We start from the raw sequence: 12,477 nt of genomic DNA on the forward strand, positions 1-12,477 counted from the left end.
GGAGCCGTCCTGCCACACAGGACTTTATAGAATTATTTTAGGTGGTTTTGTTTAAACAAGGCAATTAAACTGTGTATACACGGCCGCCCCTCCGAACATAAACATTTCTACACTTCTTTAGCCGGGTTTATTTAATCAAAGTGCGGCCATTTACATTTTTCTTAAAAGCCTTTTTCTAATGTATCCGGACAGATGGCGATTGGAGGCCGGCCACTGCCTGTTTTTATTTCTTCCCAATCCATAACCAGTAGCCGAAAGTCAAACATTAAATCTTCACAGTCTGCCACATCCATTCAGCTGTGAAAAATGCCTTCAATTCTCCAAACTTCTGCTCCTGCCTCACCAGTAAGATGGAAGTTCAGATTTCTTGCCTGGAATGAAGCTGAATTGTTCCAAGAACTGGCACAAAAGTTATTTATCTGGCTTGTTGACACATGATAAATAGAAAAACACATTTGCACTTTTGGAAACATGTTAAAAAAATATAAAAATATATAGTCTAGCCTGAAGAAGAGACCTGAGTAGTCTCGAAAGCTTGCAATGTGTTACCATCTTTTCAGTTAGCCATTAAAAGGTATCAACCACCGAGGACTCTCAATTCTGAATATTTTTTTAAAAATATATATTTATTTTTCCTTTAACTCCTTCTCAATCTCCCATATGTTGAGAATGGGTGTATGCAGAAGGCTCAGGAGCTGAGCTAGCTTCATAAGAGGCAGTTGCTCTCACTCCGATTGTGGTTAAATGCCGCTGTCAAGTGGCACAATCCGGGTGGTGAGGCCATTCTGGCACCCATCGCCCAGCCACAGCACAATCACAGACCCTGTCTCCTGTGTCTGTGCACGTCCCGGTGGCACGACTAGTGTGCTCGTCCTCATGTTCTTAAAAGGGCAGCGCACACACCTGCTAAGATGACACCAGCCAATAGCTGGGACGCATCTTGTGTAAAAGACACTGTCGCCAATAGGGAGGTGCCTAAGCAACATTGATTCATTGGTTAGTTAATTAGTTTGGAACTAGTTAGTTATTTGGTCCACTGGTCCTTGTGTGACCAGGTCCTAAATCCAAACCCCTGGTCTTTGTGTGGCCAGTGCCTGTACCTGCTCCCCTGGCCTGTGTTATGGCCAGTTTCTGAACCTGCTCCCCTCATCCATGTGTGGCCAGTATTCAAATCCTGAAACCGCATCCAGTGGTATCTGAACTCTGTTGCCGCTCTGGCAGAACCTGAACCTATTCCTGAGACCTGTTGTTATAACCGCAGGTGGCGCAAGTGGATTTGTGGACCCAATGTGCCACAGGGCCAGGCCTGCCTTGGAATGGGCACACCTAAGAGGTTACCTGATATTCACTGAAGATCCTGATGGTGGAGACAGGCTGGACTGCAGGTAGCCGCCAGGTACCTCTACTAGCATAACCGGTACTGCAGCTGCTGACCGCAGGGGTCAAGTTCGCTGACACTGTTTAAGAACTAGGGCTCCATTCAGACTTATAACTGTTACACTACCGCTACAGAGTGGTTAATGACACTGATTTGGACTACGCTTACACTGGGCTGATTTGGAGACCGAATAGCAAAACGGACAAGGTTTTAGGCACTGGTCGCACATGGAACAGGGGAAAAGGTTCAGGAACTGGCTGCACACGGACCAAGGGAGATGGTTCATGACACTGGCCACACCAGAACCAGGGGACCTCACAGCTCACTGAATATTATTGATTTGGTGACTCCCTAAGGGAGAGGGAGTCTTTTATACAAGATGCCTGGAAGCCATCTTGCAGGTGTACTTTGATACTAAATGCCTCCCAGCCATTCGCTGGGAGCATTTCACTATGTGCACGTGCTGCCCCTCTAAGAATGATGGAGCACATGCGTGTATGCACACTAGCTGCCAGGAAGTGCAGCGTGCACAAGCAGGAGACATGCCAACAGAAAGGGACCACGCCTTGTGGCTATAGCATTGAGTATGCCAGTTTCCCTGTATGGAGGGAGAAGGGAAACCATACATGGGTGCTGGCAATAGCGTTATAGTACCCACTCTTCTTCAAGCCTGACAGGACTTTCTGCAGAGATGTTGGAGGCCGACACCTCTTCACAGACTCCCATGACTTCTCTTCAGGACCACAACTTTTTCTGTCCAGTAGAAGAAAAGTGATATCTCTACCATTTTCACAACTTTAGGACAAAGCGGCGTAGTACCAGTAGCTTGGCATTGGGAAGTCTCTCTCCAACTGATGAGATCAGCTACCAACCTGGAGGATACAAGGACCGTCTGGAGTTCCTCTGCCTGGTTGATGGATTGCAGATACTTGGAAGATGCCACCACCTCAACGCTCACTTCACTAGATCACCTAGAAACTGAAGAAACCCCCTCTGGGTCCGTCTTCAGTCTAGTCTCCAAAAAGACACGTCCACAAGGAGAGGAGGTTCCTGGAGGCAGATCATTGTTACAATTGTCTGGACTGTGTGCGGACATCGCCTCTGCTTCCTTTCCTTTCAGAGACACCAGCGTACAGTGAGTCGGCGACAAGCAGACCTAGTGAAGAATATGGCGACACAGATGTCTCTACTGGACATATGGGCACTAGACACCTCTTATGATTCAATTGTCCCCAACAGAACACTTCTTGCTATCTCCAAACTAGAATGTGCACTCGAGTTCACAGCCCTGGATGACTGAACGGAAGTGGATGGAATGAACCAGTCTGCATGAGGAAGGAGATATCCGCCACAAGTACTGCTCCTATCTTGAGTTTTGATATGACTTGACTTCTTTTGGTAGGGCTTATTCTTCATCTGGCAACACACTCATCAAATTCTGGATCTGTCAGACAGGAATCATCTAATAGTGACTCTTCAAGGCTTGCAGGACCAAAGTTTCTATTTGTCACAGATACAGCCACAGTCATTGTACAAGAGGGAATAATCTCGCCAAGGTCAGCTTCTCCTACAGGTCCTAGGCTTTGGAGTTTTTTAGACTTCATTGGACAAAACTGTCAGCATGTTCCACACAGCCGCAGCAAAACTGCAATCCCATCTCATGACTGAGTTCCGGCTTCTGCCTAGCCTGCCAAACATGGTCGACCTTCACGTGTTCTGCACGGGTAGCTGCCTCAACAGGCTTGGGAACAGGTGGTCTTTGGAAGGACAGGGCCAGACAAGATGGCTTCCTCACACGTGTTACCTGTCTGGTCTGCTCTTGCAAGCTGGGAAGGGAAGTTTTTACAGAAAATTCTGGGTTCAGCTTGTTGAAAACCTTATGGAAGGCAACAGAAAGGCCTGTATGTCCGTGGTGATAGGACCCCTTTTTCCTCACAGGTTGTTGAGCCATGCCAGGGCATCTCCTGCTATGTAAAACATCAGGAATAGCTCCTTGTTCCAAACAGAGGAAAACTGCTGATTGAAAACTTCATAGTACCATATGCACTGCTCCAGGAACCCACGGCATAGTTTCAGATCACCATAGTACTGAGGTGGATCATACAGGATCAGCACTCCAGAGGCATAAGTCTTGGGTTGCATTAGCGTAGCCGTAGGTACTGCAACTTGGGCCTAATGTCAGAGCTTCTAAACAAGCATCAAGTATCTGCAGATGGTACAAATCTTTTTCCTGAGTCTCTCGCTGGCAACTCAGCTGCTAACACAGCTCCGAGTGCAGCGAGGACTGGGGATCAGCAGGACCCATGACTGAAGCAAACTGTTACGTCCACAGGTGGTGCAAGTGAATTTGTGGACCCACGGTGACACAGGGTCAGACCTGCCTAGGAAAGGACGTAGATAAGCGGCTACCTGGTGTTCCCTGGAGCTCCTGATGGTGTAGACTGGCTGGACTACAAGTAACCACCGGGTACCACTCCTAGGCAGAACCTGGTACTGCAGCTGCTGAGGTTCGCTGACACTGATTAAGGACCAGGGCTCTGTTGAGACTAATAACTTCTGGCTCCTCTACAGAATAGTTACTGACATGGATTTGGGCTACTTTCAGATTGGTTTGATTCAGAGACTGGTTCTGGCAGGCCAGATAGAAACGGACAGGGGGCAAGGTTTCAGGGACTGTCTGCACACTGACCAGGGGAGCAGATTAGGCACTGTCCACACGCGGACCAGGGAAGCAGGTTCAATCACTGGCTGCATACATATCAGGGGAGCAGGTTCAGGAACTGGCCACACACGGACCAGGTGAGCAAGTTGAGGACCCTGGCCACACCAGGACCAGTGGACCTCCCAACTCACTAGTAGGAGAATTTACACACTAATGAATATTGCACGGACGGAGCTCAAGTTCAGTCCGTGTCTCCATTTCGTGGACTGCCTAGGAGTGGTACCTGATGGCTAACTATAGCTCAAGGATCACTCCACCATCAGATGCTTCAGTGAACACCAGGTAGCTACGCCCCCACCTAGGTTAACCTATCTCCGTAGCACAGTGGGTCCACGAACCACATTTTCAACCTGTTGCGTGATATACACTATGTCCAGCGGGTGAAATAAATATTGAACACGTCACCAAGTTTCTAGGTAAATCTATTTGTAAAGGTGCTCTTGATATGAAATTCTCACCAGATGATGGTAAAAACTCATTCAATCCACACAGGCAAAGAAATCAAACTATAGATGTCCATAAATTAGGTTATGCGTAAGAATAAGAAATGACACAGGAAAAAAGTTTTGAATACACTTACTGAAATTTAATTAATAAATCTTACAAAAGCCATTGTTGGTGATGAAGCTTCAAGACTCCTACTGTATGGAGAAACTAGTTGCAGGCATTGCTCAGGTGCGATTTTGGCCCATTCTCCCACACAAACGTTCTTCACAACCTAAAGGTCCCGTGGTTCCTTCTATGAACTCTGAGCTTTAATTCCTTTCATATAATTTTGATTGGATTCAGGTCCAGTGATTGACTCGGCCATTCTAGCAGCTTCATTTTCTGTCTTTGAAACCAGATGAGCCTTTCCTTGGCTGTGTGTTTGGGATCATTGGCTTGCTGAAATGTCCACCCTCGTTTCATCTTCATCATCCTGGTAGATGGTGGTGATAGAGGTAAAATGTTCAAAAAGAGAGAATTGATGTGGATTTTGACATTGAATAATTTGAGACCTAATGGCCTCAATGTGGAGTGTAAAATGAATTGTATCCTGTAATGAAATGTTTGCTTGTCCCTATCTCTCTAGTGTCTACCTTCTTAGGAGTGCTGCAGTATATTTTAAGTGATTAGTTTTCTTTTCATCTTTTCTAGAAATATTTGTAGTACACATATCACTCTGACGACTCATCTTATACAAGGAACGTTATTCTTTGACGATTTACTGCTGATAGGAACTGAAGGAGTTAAATTGAGTTCTGTCTATGTTGCATTCTCTTGTTTAAAACCTTATCTTTTCTTCGAGGAGATGTCTCAGACATCTCCCTTGTGAACCAAGGTCAAATACCTCTGCTTTTTCGCCTAAGTGACTTTCTTTGTAGAAAACAAGTTGTAAAATCATTTGTACTGCGCATGTCTGTAAACGTTTAAATTCTTTACTATTAAAGACGGAAGCCTAACTGATAAGCCAGATGCGTCTTGGCAGGCATCCCGAGTGGTATCATACAGCCGTGTCTGTGTTATTCTTCTCGACGGAGCAATTGATTAGAGACATATGGTGCTTCACACCTAAGAACATCGGTCCTTCAGATGAAAGAGTAATCTGAGGGATCCCGACAGTTTCCTGGCGCCCGAAACAGGGACCTGATATAGGCACCTCTCCAAGACTACCCGATCTACAGACCACTCTGGTTATTGATGAAATTGTGAACAGCAGACCTAAACACCTGGCCAGGTAAGAGATCAATTTTTCTCTTCTCTGCTCTTCATAATCTATCATTATAACTGAGGTCCGTATAAAGGGGAATCTAGTAGAGGAGGGGGCCGTAAAATCAGGTCCATATAAGAACTCTGAGGAAATCGGGTGTGACACACATATGTAATTCCTGTATCCCTGTTCGATTGAGAGGCTGTGGCAGATTCTGCCTGTGCACTGCTATTTTTAGGAGAAGAACTGATGCAAATCATAACGGGTATGGTGATTGGACATTTGCAGGGACAACCCCAGACACAAGCATAAAAAAGTTTCACCACTTCAAGAAGGGAGAACAGTGGTGGGTATTGTTAGCATTGAATACACATGTCCCATTGAGTAACACATTGAGAGGTCTAACATTGCGGAGCTTAAGGTTTGGTGATCAGTTCATATTGCGAAGCCCCGACGGACAAGTTTTTCACAAAAAATGACTTTGTGTTAGGAATAGAGGAGGTTGTTGAGTGACTGCCTTGATTTGAAGGATTGTGGAAAGTAGACAAATAAGCTGCACAGTAGGTATTCGTTCAAAGAGTGGTGATATTGCCTAACTGGGTCATGTGACAGCGTCCTTCCGGGGAGTTCACCGCCTAAGCTTAAATCAACACCCTTTACGGATAAACCTTGTGACAGATAAGAGTGTGATTGAATGAGCACAGGACCGTGAAATGAGCCTGTGACAAGATATGACTGAAAAACCCCGATAGATGGATACTTTGTTTACAATCCTGTGTGTTGTGGGAGTATTTCTGTTCGGATGCTACATAGCATATAAGTACACGAAACACGTAGTACACCGAGGAACAGACACTCCATTTAGCCTGTTAGCACCTTAGGAAGAAGGTAACGAGGTATAGTAGAGCCTAGTCTTGAGCTTACCCAATACACCACCTAAGGCAGGGGACTAACAGGAAGACAACAAGAGAGACAGGATAAGAATAAAAGATAAGATGGGGAACAGTCAGGGAAAGATACCTGAAGAAGGAGATTGGTTATGTGATATAATTGAGGATAGATATGGAAGACGTGCAGCAAGAGACCTAGAGAAGGTATTAAAAAAATTCAAGGTAAAAGGGAAAGAGGCTTTAAATGAGGATAAATGGAAAGAAATAAAAGACACAAAGTCAGGAAAAATTGCAGATGCGGGATGGGGGGAACAGGTTGAAGCATGTTTAAAATGTTCACAAGTTGCTCAGAGGGAAAAGTGGGCATATAATGAGAAGACAGGGAAATGGATACGTTCAAAGAAGGTCAGAAAGACAGATGACCCAGTGGAGGAAATGCGTGAGCCTCCACCCTATCCAACCCCTTTGTCAGTGCCACCACCAGTACCTATGGCTCCTGCCGCAATTCCCAGTTCACCCCCACCACCGTCCACTGGACTGTACCCTAATGTACAATCACCATCACCTGATAATGGCAATCCAGGATGGATTTGTAGTAATTGTGGTCAACAAAATCCAGACTGGAGAAATACTTGCCTAGCCTGTGGAGCACCCCGTTACCACCACCCTAGCAGGTTAGCCCCTGTTAGGACTCAAAACACCCCTTTTAGAGAAGTGGATGACCAAGGTGTTACCCGCACCAGACATATTCAGACCCTTCATTACACTCCATGGTCTGCCCCAGAATGTATGGCATTATTGTCCAATGCTCCAGATCCAACTACCTTTCCTATGGCGTTTGCCCGATATATAAGACAGGTACTGACTGTACACAGAGGGACTTGGTTGGATGGGGAAGACCTATGTAGACTGAAATTACCATTAACTACCCAAGGGGAGTTCTCACAAATTATCGGACCAAACAGACCGCCTGACGATGACCAAGAGGGTAACCTTCGAACTCAGGCTTCAAGAGAGCCTTTCTTAACCGCCCTTGATAATTTTATGCAGACAAAACAGAGACAGAGAGGTAACATGACAGCCATACCGCAGAAACCGGGACAATCAGTAACCGATTTCTTCCGGATATTGGAAACAGCTTTCCAAGATGAGGGTCTTGACACCAATAATGAGGGAGTATCGAGACTATTGGCAAAAGCCTTCATGGAAGGATTGCTCAAAGAAATACGGGATCCCCTGAAAATAAGCACCCCCGATTGGAGATCAGTACCTGATGCCCATGGATTAAGACAAAAAGCTATGGGAATTGAGCTAGATGTACAGGAAAGGAAGAATGCACCGCCAGCAAAAATAAGAGTAGCGGTGACTCAGTTTGATAATCAGGGAAATCCAATAAGTGGGGCTAGGAGGAGAACTTTTACATGTCACTATTGTAAGAAGCCAGGTCATTTCCAAAGAGATTGCGGTAAGAGGAAAGCGGATAGAGAAGCTCAGCCTAGAAGGGAAGAACCTACTGACTGACTAAATGCAATTAGAATGAAACTCGACTCTAGGGAACCAGTAGTTAAAATTCAGGTAAATGGTAAAAAGGTACCCTTTCTATTAGATACCGGAGCAACCTCTTCGGTGGTCAATGACAAAGTAATAACTCCAGACCTCCTTTCAGAGTATTCGACTTTTGTCTCAGGATTCAGTGGACAATCTAGCCTAATTCCTTTTAGCAAACCTTTACCAGTTAAGATAGGACCTAAAATGTTCCTGAATAAATTTTTGTTTGTCAAAAGAGCACCAATTTGCCTATTGGGAGTGGATGTACTAAAGAAACTGCAGGCAGATATCAAATTTGCTGAAGATGGTACAGTACATCTTACTATCCCAGATGGGGACGAGGATGCTCTTGAGGCTTGTATGATAATTCAAGCTCTCGAGTCACAAAATCCTGATGACACCACATCACAACCATGGGACCCAGCCCTAGACAAATTACCTGATACCTTATGGGCAAAAGGGAATGCGGATATTGGCTTACTTCCCGTATCCCCAGTTGTGGTGGAGGTGCCCGCAGACACAAGGTTGCCACAGCTGCGGCAGTACCCTATCAGTGCCCAACAAGAGGCTGCTATTGAGGCACAAGTCACTGATCTTGTAAACAATGGAGCATTGGTGTCAATTAAATCACAAGCTAATACGCCATTGTTTCCTGTCAAAAAGAAAGGAGGACCAGGTGATGCCCCGAAATATCGCATGGTACATGATCTGAGAGAGATAAATAAGGTCCTTGTTCCTTTGACACCAGTAGTACCTAACCCACACACGCTATTGGCAAAAATCCCTAGTCAATCGAAATGTTTTTCAGTGATTGATTTGTCAAACGCATTTTCCTCAGTGCCCGTCCACAAAAGCTGTTGGCATCTGTTCGCTTTTACATTTAAGGGCAAACAATATGCCTGGACCAGACTGCCACAGGGCATGCAGCATTCACCCACACTGTACACGCAGGCATTGCAGTCTGTGTTGGCCGGCTGGCCACATCCACCTGATATTGTGCTCTTACAATATGTGGATGACCTGTTGCTTTGTGCACCTGATGAGGCTAACTGTAGAATCCATACACTTTCACTACTGATGTTTTTATCAGACAATGGATGTAAGGTCAACAGAGAAAAATTACAGTTTTGCCAACCAAAAGTCATATTCTTAGGACATTGTCTATCACATGGTACCCGACACTTAACCAATGACAGAATCACAATTGTACAACAAATGAAGGAACCGACAACCCACAAGCAGTTGAGAGCATTTTTGGGTTTAGTTTCGTCTTGCCGCCAATGGGTCATACATGCTAGTGAACACATGCAGCCACTGTATGATTGCATCAACACAACACCTTTCCAACTGACTGACATTGCACGAGACTCATTCCAGTATCTGAAGAAGGCCATAGTGTCAGCCCCAGCATTAGGTATACCTAACTATGATATACCCTTTCAACTGATGGCCGCTGAAATTAGAGGGCATGCTACTGGCATTTTGACACAGAAACATGACAAAAAGAATAGACCCCTTGCATACTATTCTGCCAAATTAGACTCTGTAGCACAGGGAACACCATCCTGTGTTAGAGCAGTCTCTGCAATCGCATTGCTGCTTGACAAAGTTTCTGATATTGTACTGGATAACCCACTAACTGTCTGTACCACACATGATATATACGGTATCCTGAATCAGGTTTCTTCTAAACATATTTCTATGGCAAGACAACTCAGATTGCAATGTGCCTTGCTTATGCCTCCTAATGTTACGTTTACCAAAACTCAGAATCTGAATCTGGCTACATTGTTGCCAATTGCAGATTCTGAAGGGGGGGATATAGATGAGAACACATTATCGCTTTCTTTTGAGCCCCCACACGAGGTTGAGCATGATTGCATAGAACTGATGCAGCAAGAAGTTGTTGGCTTGCCCAATGTCACAGACACACCATTGTCAAATCCAGACTTTGTACTTTTTGTGGATGGCAGCAGATATGCCGATGAAAGTGGAAAATTCCACACAGGATATGCGGTAGTGTCACCACATGAGACTATTGTAGCAAAGGCACTTCCACCCCATATGTCCGCACAAGAGGCTGAGCTGACAGCTCTGAATGAGGCATTAAAACTGTCCAAAGGAAAAACAGCAAATATCTACACTGACTCGAGATATGCCTTTGGGATAGTACATGATTTTGGGGTCTTGTGGCGCACAAGGGGTTTCATGACAGCAGCAGGAACACCCATAAAACATGCCACACTGATCAGAGAAATCCTCGAGAATGTGGCCCAGACACAGGGGGTGGCCGTTATGAGGGTGCCAGCACACACCAGAAAAGACAACATGGAAGCAAAAGGCAACGAAAAAGCAGACCAGGCGGCGAAGCAAGCTGCCTTGGGGACTCCAGAAAAAGTAAACATAGTGCACAAGGATGCATCAGAATTGTTTACAGACTTACAAAAGTTCCAAGAAGACTCCGCTCAGACGGACAAGGAAACTTGGGAAAAGATGGGAGCTGAGAAGACGAACGGAATATGGAAGAAAGATCAGAAGTACTGCCTGCCTAGGGTTTTGTACCCAAGGATGGCAGAAGCAGTTCACCTTCCAACTCACATGTCCGCCAATGGAATGACGCGCCTAGTCACGAAGGTTTGGATTGCTCCTGGGTTTGGGAAGGTGGCGCAGCTACACTGTACTACCTGTCCCATATGCCTAGCACACAATCCCGGACAGGTGGTGAAAACTCCACTGAAACACAGTCCTAGGCCGCTATATCCCTTCCAGAGACTACAGATCGACTACATTCAACTCCCCAGAAGTGGACCATATGAATATGTTCTGGTGTGTGTTGACATGTTCTCTGGATGGCCAGAGGCCTACCCGGTGAAAACGGCTACAGCTCGAGCTACTGCAAAGAAACTGGTGATGGAACTAATACCACGATTCGGTGTCCCTGAGACAATTGAATCAGACAGAGGTACACATTTCACTGCTGAGGTAATGCAAAATGTAATGCAAATGATAGGTGTAGAACAAGCATTTCATACACCCTACCACCCACAGAGTTCAGGGAAGGTAGAAAGAATGAACGGGACACTGAAATTGAAAATACAGAAAACCATGGAGCAGACCCATAAACCATGGCCAGAGTGTCTTCCGTTAGCATTATTCTCAGTAAGGTACACACCCACGGGGAAAACTAAACTGTCACCCTTCGAGATACTGTTTGGAAGACCACCGAACACAGGGTTGTACTACCCACAGGTCTTAACACTTAATGTGGATAATTTGACAAGTTATGTAATCCAGTTGCAAAAGCATTTAACTCAAATGCATTCTCTAGTTTTCTCTTCCATTCCAGATCCAGATAGTGTGGAAGGAACTCATTGTCTACAACCTGGTGATTACGTATATGTCAAGAAACACTCCAGAAAGACCCTTGAACCCCGATATCAAGGACCTTATCAAGTACTCCTGACAACGCCTACTTCTGTTAAGTTGGAGGGACGACCAAACTGGATCCACGCATCACATTGCAAACTAGCCACAGGAATTAGAAAAGCATAAGAGTGCATAATGTTTTGGTTTGGTTTTGTTGCATTTTCTGTAATAATGGTAGCTGCGTGGGATAGTTTAAATTCTCCAATGTCCTTGAATAATAAGTTTATACAACATCATGAAAAAATACTAAATGATTGGTCAAAAGACACTCAGTCTCCAGCAGATTGCTGGATCTGCACACATTCACCAGTATCAGCCACTAGTATTCCGTTCCTTGTTATTCCTGTGCCACCCGAGGAATTATTTGCCTGGACCAGTTGTTCTGATACACTTGCTAATAATGCCACAAATAATGTGAAGTTATGGAACACAACTGTTGGAATACCTATTGTGGGATGGGTAGGATACCCTTGGTGGCAGGGTAACCTTTCAGGAAGTAACACATACCTTCAATATCTGGCATATAAAGGGGGAGCTTGGGTACCCAGGAATAGAACTCGATTAACCTACCTGGGGCAAATTCCAATGTATAGCCTACAAGTTAGTTTTAGTGTAACTTCCCACTCTACTGACGCCTTTAAGCCAATACTGCTAGAAAGAAGGTTGCATAATACGTCCTGGGAGTATTCCAATTTATTTCCCCAGGGCAATAATGAAACTTGTTTTAATATTTCAGGTAATATACCTTGTAACGAGTTATCTGGATATGAGAAAGGAACTCCCACCTGTGGAAATCCCGATGTAGGGTATTGTAGCCCTTTAG

The sequence above is a fragment of the Dendrobates tinctorius genome, unplaced genomic scaffold, assembly GCF_039654945.1.
Source record: "Dendrobates tinctorius isolate UK_male_01 unplaced genomic scaffold, ASM3965494v1 ptg000135l, whole genome shotgun sequence".
Taxonomy (NCBI): Eukaryota; Metazoa; Chordata; class Amphibia; order Anura; family Dendrobatidae; genus Dendrobates; species Dendrobates tinctorius.